Source organism: Cryptomeria japonica, chromosome 3 (assembly GCF_030272615.1).
Source record: "Cryptomeria japonica chromosome 3, Sugi_1.0, whole genome shotgun sequence".
NCBI classification, from domain to species: domain Eukaryota; kingdom Viridiplantae; phylum Streptophyta; class Pinopsida; order Cupressales; family Cupressaceae; genus Cryptomeria; species Cryptomeria japonica.
This window is the reverse complement of record NC_081407.1, coordinates 827509608-827518480: the sequence shown is the minus strand read 5'-3', so window position 1 is coordinate 827518480 and position 8873 is coordinate 827509608.

The following is an 8873-nucleotide window of genomic DNA, read 5'->3' as shown; positions in this document are numbered from 1 at the left end:
TTCTTGTAGTGACCTATGGTAGGTCAGTCTGTGTTTCCATTTCCTTAAATAATGGTCTACCTTGTTCACTAGATGCTAGTGGCACTAATTTCGTGTTTACCAGTTGTTGTTAAGGAGCCTATTGCTCTGTTTGTTGTTTTGTTTGTTGCTCTATGTTATCATCTGTCAGTTTTTCTTGTGTGTTATCAGTGTTATCATTTACCGGTGGCTCACTAGCCATATCATTTTTACTAGTTGTGTCTTTGTCCACCACAATGTGGACTTTTTGGGTATCAACATCTACAGTGTATAGTACCTCAAAGTTAGGATTAGTATCCTCTTGTGATACATCCATACTATCATCTGTCAGTTGATCTTCAGTTGTTTGTACCGCTGGAGTATCTTGAGGCAGTGGGGGTAAATTATCAGTTATCTTTAAGTTTAGAGGACCACCAATCTTGCCTTTCCCTTTATCCTTGTCCTTTTGATAGACTTTGATAGGCTTGGGGTTCCTATACTCTTCCTGTTTTTCTTTCTCCACAAGGAATATATCCCATTCTTTAGCAGTTTCCTCTGCAACCTCATAAACTCTTCCAACCATTAGTGCAATATGTTGGTGTGTAGTAGAGAATACTAACCGGTTGGCCTATGCAATTAGATCATCTATTTCTTTTGGAGAGTTAATTGGGTAGACAACAAAAAAAAATTCAATTTTGATTTTCTTGTCAAGCTCTACCACAACTGGTCTTCTTGCTTCCAGACTCTTGAATAGTTCATCTAGTAGTTCATCTACAACTTGCATTAAGAACTTCTTATAGAGATCCAAGTGTAAAATAACATTTTTTTCAACCTTTTCTTTATCATTAGCTGATAGTGAGTCATATAATTTGTTGATGTTTTTAAGTTTTTCTTCTTCTGTGATCTCATCTAACAGTTTGTCAATCGAAGCAATATTTTGTTGAGTCTTTGTCTTTGGTGTCAATTTCTTCTTCTTAGGGGTTGTCTTCTTGACCGAAGACCTCACTGCCTATTGTTTTTGGCTGGGTTTTCTAGGTGAGGGGGTGGATATTGGTGAAAGTTCTCTTTTCCTAACAACTCTTTTACATGCTGTAGGCATATCACTCTCTGATGAAGTAGCTACTAGTGAAAGGTGAGTTTCAGGTTGTAGTACCTCCAACTCATCTTCAATGATACCGGTTTGTTTTAGTACATCTTCTTTGATAGCCTTTGCCTATCTTGAACCTTTCCTCATAGTTGCTTCTACTTTCTTCACTCTCTTTTTGGATTGAATTTGGCTTTCAATAGATTTAGCACTACCAAATATTTCTTCCTTAGGTTCCTTGGGTGCTTCCAGAAGGGCTTTTTCATATGTCTCAATGATGTGGTCATCAGTCTCATAGCCCATTTCAGTAACCCAAATTGTTCTTGGGATCACTGCTTCCATCCAGATCTCATCTTTCTTGATCATAAAACATATGTCATCCATATATTTATCCACAATTTTTTGTGACAGTCTGACTCTGGTGTTCATTCTGGCCTTTAGTACTAGAAAATATTCATTGATATTCTTCTCCTTGTTTTCACCCATGTTGTTCAATAAGTCAGCTAACTGTTTTCCTATCGGTATATCAAATCCAAGGTTTTTGTTGCATATACCGGGAACCTGTTTGGTTATATGTAGCATCAAATATACAAGTAAATTGCCAAACCTAAATGTCTCTTTCTTATCCTTCTTGATCTTTCCTAGATTATCAATCAATTCATCTTCTAACCACTCACATATATCAATTTTCACATTTTCATTAACCATATCATGAGCACTTTTTATGCATAAGCTGGAAACTGAGTTCAATTTGTTTGCATGAGTTGTTTTGTAACCTAGAATCATGCTAATGAATCTCACATTTATGTCAGTCACATCATTCACCCTTAGAGACCTCTTGTCGAATGTTGCACCTATTAAGTTCATTACGAGGTCATTTGAGACCTTCTTTGTTTTGTCTGGTCTGTTACCAGTGGAGGGTAACCTTGTTACAACTTTCATAGCTTCCTTCATAATTTTATGAACTGAATCAAGCCAAAAGAATGCACCATGTACTCTACTCAGTACTATCCTTATAACTTCCTTGGGGAAATCTAGAATGCTAAGGATTTCTGTGAATCCTAGGGTTTCAATAATTTGGTGTTTAGGTTTTATATTACCAGAATCATCACAAATAACAATTTTATACATGTTCTTGATTTCTTTATCTCCTAATTCTTCTATATGGCAACAGATATAAATTATAGGGTCTTCTGCATAAACAACTCCTTTGGGAATTTTGGAAAAAGCACCTACATTATCATCCTTCTTTGCTATCTTGGGAACTAGCTAAAATATGGGCCTAGGGAACTTGATTACTTCCACAATAGTAGGGTTTGCTATGAATTCAGGTATAGAGGAGGATGCCATGATTATAAATACCTTTTTCTACCTTTGAAAGATTGATTGCTGAAATGCCTTGCCTCTTTGCTCGAAATGCCTTAGCTCTAGATATTTTGTGCTCTTCGAATGTTTGAATGCTCGGTGAAGTAAAATGGAGCCAAAAACATTAATTTATAATGTCAATCTACCAACTACCACATTTAATGCATGTCGGTTAAGTAATCACTTAACTCTATTTGCCAGTATAGAAGTGATTTCTTCTTTTCACCATCAACTGAGGGAATAATACCATATTTCACATTGATTGCCTAACCCTCAAAGAAATTTCTTCGATTGGATGAAGAGACTCTTGTCGGTGGAGTGTTACTTTATTCTACCGGTGGAGGAGTATTTTGTCCTGCCGATGGAGGAGTATTCCTATCCACATCCAGTTTTGATTTCCTGATCCATTGTTTTGAAAATTCATGCTTAACTTCTTGAACTTTTTCTTTTCCTTTCAAGCTAGGACCTTTGTTTTTGCCGGTGAGGACTTGCTTCTAAAAAATTTTGCAATATGCCCAATTTTTTTACATGCATAACAAGTCACATTATTTTACTGAATAGTCTTTCCATAACCTATGTCAGTTTGTGTTCTGCATTGATTAGATAAGTGTCCAAATCTTCCACAAACATAACATCTTACATACATTCTACAATTTTCAGAGTTATGACCAATTTTGTTGCATTTTGAACATTGACAGATGCATCCATTGGTATTCTGATAACTTCTAGATCTATATTGATTTTCTTTATGACCATACTTGTTACAGTTAAAGCATTTTCCATTGAATTTATAAGCAGTAGGTTGTCTTACCGGTTTGCTATGATCCTGTGTGTTTACAGTACCAGAGCTTTCACCAACTTCAAAGCCAATTCCACAAGTGTCACCTTTAGGTTTTTGTTTCTTCAGCAAGTCACCAAGTTCTTCTGAGCTTTTCTTGAATTTTTCTTTGTGCTGATTTGCAGTATCTAGTTCTCTTTCTAAGATTTCATTTTGCCTCATCAATTCATTGGAGTCATTTTGTGTATGTACCAAATTTGTCTTCAACAAATCATTTTTATGGCTAAGTCTGGTGTTCTCATTTGCTACATCACTTAATCCTCTAGTCAAATCTTCTTCATTCTTCTTTCTATCTTCAATTTCCTTATAGAATCTCATAGTCATATCCTGCATCTCATTCCTTGTTGTTATGTTCTCTAGCTTCAGCTTGTTTATCATATCATTAAGAGTTTCTTTTTCATCATCCTCAATTTGCATCTTTTCACAGAGTTCTCTTCTCTTGTTCCTTTTAATGGTAAGATTTTCTTGAAGTGCTTGAATAATTTCCTGAGCTTCCTTTAGATCTTCTTCAAGTTTGATATTTTTCAATTTTTCTATATCAAAGTTTGAGAGAGCTGCTTCCAATTGCTTCATCAAATTTTCCATGTCTACTAGTGTCAAGATCTTCCTCAGGCTGTTAGGCTTCTGAAAATAGAGGACCAAGCTCTAATACCAATCGTTAGGATTCCCATAGATACTGAGAGGTGGGGAGAATTAGTATCTGACTGGTAGTTAGAATTTCTTAACTTAAACATGTAGAGCAATTTAAAACTATGTACCGGTAAGCAGAAAATAATGCAATAAACAGAGATAGAAACAACCACATAAAAAACACACCATAGCACAATATTTTAACGAGGAAACACCGTGTGGGAAAAACCTCGATGGTATTTGTGACCCACAATATTCACTTACTGGCCAATAAGAGAATATTACTATTACAAGAGGGGCCAACACATGCAGGAAGGCCAAGTGCGTAGAGCTCACTACTCAAAATAGAAGTCTCACTGACATACATAATGGATTATATAAATCCAATGTCTTGTACTACTTCAAAATAGCATCTACTATGCCAGATCCAGTACCGATTTCTGCTGTTCTTCTTACATAAACACTTAACCTATAATTTGCATAATAGGTCTGTCTTATTTCTCCTAATTACATTCATCCATAATAATGCTATCTTCTTACAATGTTCTACAATGATCTCTCTTATATAAGAGTCATTTTACATCAAGCCAAGTTGGCTTACAATGTTTTTTACAATAATAAACAAAATATATTATAATAAAATTCATGTCAGCTTCCTATGCCGGTATGCTTCCTTTTACTGCCGGTGCCGGTAGTCTAAGTGCTGGTGTAGAGTCTGATCTTGGTAATGTCAGTGAAGTGCCTTGCCGGTGTCATATGATTGTAAGGTTGCCATCAATGACAAAACCTTCAATCACCTACAATGTCTCATTGGAGTGTGCATTTGCCAACAAAGTCAAGGGTGGACACTACATGCTTATGCAATTTTTTTTGAATTTGTACCTATTTCTATATGATAATTTTTATTCTACTTGGTTTATATGTCACTATTGTAGTATGATTTTATTTTAAATAAAGAATCTACATATTATTTCTTGACCTATAATTGTCATTCTAACCTTCCCAATAGTAACTTGTATCTTAATTATCATCCAACTCTCTATCATCATAGTCATCATTATTTCCTTCTTCCTCTCATTCTTCCTATTCCATATCCTTTTCTTCATTATTAGTTTCTTCCTCTCCCGTGCAATTTTCAACTTTACCCACATTGTACTCCCCTTTCTAATCATCCTCACTAACCTCTTCAACATCTTCATCGAAATGAGAAAGGTAGTTATCTTCATGGTAATCCTCGTCATCTTCACAGAAAGGTTATTTTATCTGTTTCTTTTTATTTTCCTTTTCTTTGGTCGTATGAGTTTTTATTGTTTTTTAAGAAAATCTATGACCACTAAATTTACCAACAAATTAATTTAATTATCATCCTCCTCTCCTATGTCCATAATAATATGAAGGTTGGGATTTTTTTTCTTAATTTTATTTTTCTTGGGAGGTGTATGGATATTCGTAATCAAGTATTTCCTCCTTTTTGGAGTAACTATCACAAGTTCTTCACAAAAGAATGGGATATTAATCATAATTTTATCAAGGTTATAATTTTTATTTATAATCACAATATAAAAAATAAAATATAATTCAATTATTATATTCATAATTTAAAATAAAAAATATAATTGAATTAAAGAACCATCTACAAATTTTATCATTTGGACTTCCAAATTGAAACATGGATCACATATAAACAAGATTGAACAAATAGAGTATGTTATTTTCGTAATTTAAATTTGATGAACACAAAAGTATAATACATTGTAAATTTACTAGAATACAAAAATGTCTAAATTAAAAACACCTACTTCATAAAAAAAAACTTCTTAACTACCCTCCTTGAAAAAATTAATAAAAACATCTTTTAATCAAAATTAGTGACCAACAAAAGCACAAAAAAATATTTTAATACTCTTTAATCCCATAAGCTACGAACTTACTCTTTAACCCTATAGAACCAAGAGCCACCACCTTTTACTCTACTATCTTTATAATTAATTTATCAACATACAATAAAATTAAGAAAAATGCACATCCTTCCCAAGATAATGTTAAAAGGAAATTATAAAACACCTAAACAATTGTAGATTTAAATGTAGCTTTATACTTAACCCAGTCTCTTGTGTATGATTTAAAGATGAAATATTATTTTTTGTAGTTTTATTTACCTCCAAATGGTTATTGGTTATTGAAAAAATAAATGTTGTGTATCAAATTTTTGTATCAAACAAGAGTGTAAGGAATGACTTGTCTAATTTTCTCTAATGTCATTCTCTCATTTGCATCAAAATAGGTGGATAATAAGGTAGAGAAAAGAAGGTTTTGAGGGGACTTGAAACCTATATAACATATTTTTAAGGGACTTGAAACGCTCAAATTTTGTTGGGATCCAGAACACACTTACGAAACATTGTATCAAAACAAAACACAAGCAACCAATATCCTACAATTAATCATGTATTTGGATAAATTAGATGGCTTCACTACTTAGTACAAAGCTACTAATTTACCAATATAAAATATCATTATTGCTTTTTATTAAGAAAAAAATGGGTTTTACAAGGACCTGAAACAATAGAGTTTAGAGACAAGATAAAATATCAAATAAGTCCACTAAGACTGGAAAGCTACCAAATAGACACAAAAGGACAACGACAATGAAACAAAATTTAGCAAAAGAACAATAACAGAAAAATTAAGCTAACTTAAGGACTTTAGTATTTTGGCAATCTCAACTTCTAGGTTATTCATCTCCCAAGCCACCTTCTTCAACTCCTAGATGTCCTGAGGCATAGAATCTACTTTTCTTTTTATGTTGGCTCTAATCCTCTTTCTGGATTTTGTCTTTATTAGCTTCCAAGTCCACAACTACGGTCCATTGTTGAGTGTTTTCCAACTTCTCCACCAAGGTGTTCATAGTAGTAGTAGAGTTCCTCAAAATTATGTGGCTTTGCTTAATGATGGAACTCATGGTAACCTGGATTTTGTCAACTTCCTCTTCCAAATATTTTATATTTTTCTCATTATCCTTCTTCATCTTATCCATAAGCTCAACATTTTTTTGAAGGCATTCGACCATCGACATCTTTTCTTCTTCATTCCATGAAACTGTAGTAGCCTTTTGATACACCCTTATAGCTTCCATTTCATACAGCCTACTAGAAATGATCATGTTTTTAATTTTGAGGTCCTTAATTTTGTGAAAGAAGCCACTTAATAATTATGAAGTAGTCAACCGCCCCGTTTCTAGCAGTTGCCAAAATATCGTCAGGGAATTCCCTGTACAGCTTAAAGTACTAGTGTTTAGCTCTGAGATCACCAGGGACTTTGGGCTTTCTATCAAACAAGAGGCATCAATAGAATCTAGGGCAACGGAAGAGTCATCAAGGGATTCATGAGAGTAGGAAACCAACTTTTTCTTGGGCAGGGCTTGTTGTTTGATTTTAGCTTGTTGGGATGAGCCAGTGAGGGTTTTCATAGAGGAGCCTTTTTTGTTCAAGGGCTTGGTCTATAAGGATTTATTTGGTTTAGACTTAGGGGGAGGAGTCTCTTCCTCTTCCCAATCAGTGTCCCATTCACCATCATCCTCAGAGAGGCTTATATCAATATTATAACCTTTTGAAGCTTAAGGAAAAATGGGGTTAGATGGGGCCAACATGTTAACAAAATTCTCATGGATTAATAAGATAAAGCCTGCATGCAAGATAGGGTATTTCCTAGGGGTTTTACGGTGTTTCGTAATGCTATGTTTCAGAGAGAAAAATAGGTAGTGAGGAAAACAAATCCTCACCTTCTGTCAAAAATGATTGAGGAGGGAAAAGTGGTAGTCATATAATTTGGTAAATCTACCATCCACCATGATATATTCCATAATAAATTTGAGCACCTCCCTCCAAATTGTCTTAACCTTCCTAGTGTCAAAATAATTGTTAGATATTTTGACCAGCACCTCCCTTTCCTCATCAGTTTTGGGGAAATTTATGACCGCTTGATCTGACAATTTTCTATCATGAAAGAACTTCATCCCCTCTGTGGAGAGTCCATTTATTTCCTCAGTTATGTTTTTTGAATCCTCTTCAATCTAGATATTTTTAAAATTCAATTTACTTGCAAGATCAATTACCTAGAAAGCTCTTATGGCTTGGACTATATGATTAGACTGTAAGCCCAAGGAGAGTGCCACAACCAAAATGAAGTTTCCATTTTGATCTCTTAACACTCCCCCACTCCCAGCTGGCCCAGAATTACCCTTGGATGCCCCATTAAAATATCATTATTGTTACATCCCTCTTGTGCCCTAATATTTTGTCATTTTTTAATGCATTGATATATATTGTTCTATATCATTGAACAATGATTCATAATGCATTTTTGAATGATTTTGATTGGTGATCATTAAGTTTAAATAAGCTACTTAATCATGTTTAAACATGCTAGAGCTAATGATTATATTTCAGACTAACTACAATGTTTTGACAATAGTTGATGCAGGAAACTCATTATCCTCTAAGAAGGGAGGGAAAATATTACCAAGAATCAGAGGTATGTAAATTGATCAATCAAGATTGTCATCTAATTCTCTAAACCTATAAGTGTGGTCCTATCATGTTTTGTATATTGAGCCTATTATTGTGGATTTGTGTCTTAGGTATCTATTTAAGTTGATTCAAGTTTTTGATAGGTGAGATTAGGATATCTTCTTGTCATAGATTCTTGGTGTTGAGCTTAGTCATCGGTTAACCAAGCTCATTCAATAATGGTATTAATAATCATTTTGCATTTTACCTTAAGTAATTTAAATGTGATATATTCAAAATATAATGACCATGATTGCATACTATATGGAGTACATATTTATATAAATAAACATGTACATATATGTGTATCTGTGGAAAATAAATTAGTGAGGCACAAATATACATACATATATACCTATATATAATATGTACCCCATATTGTATGCATTAT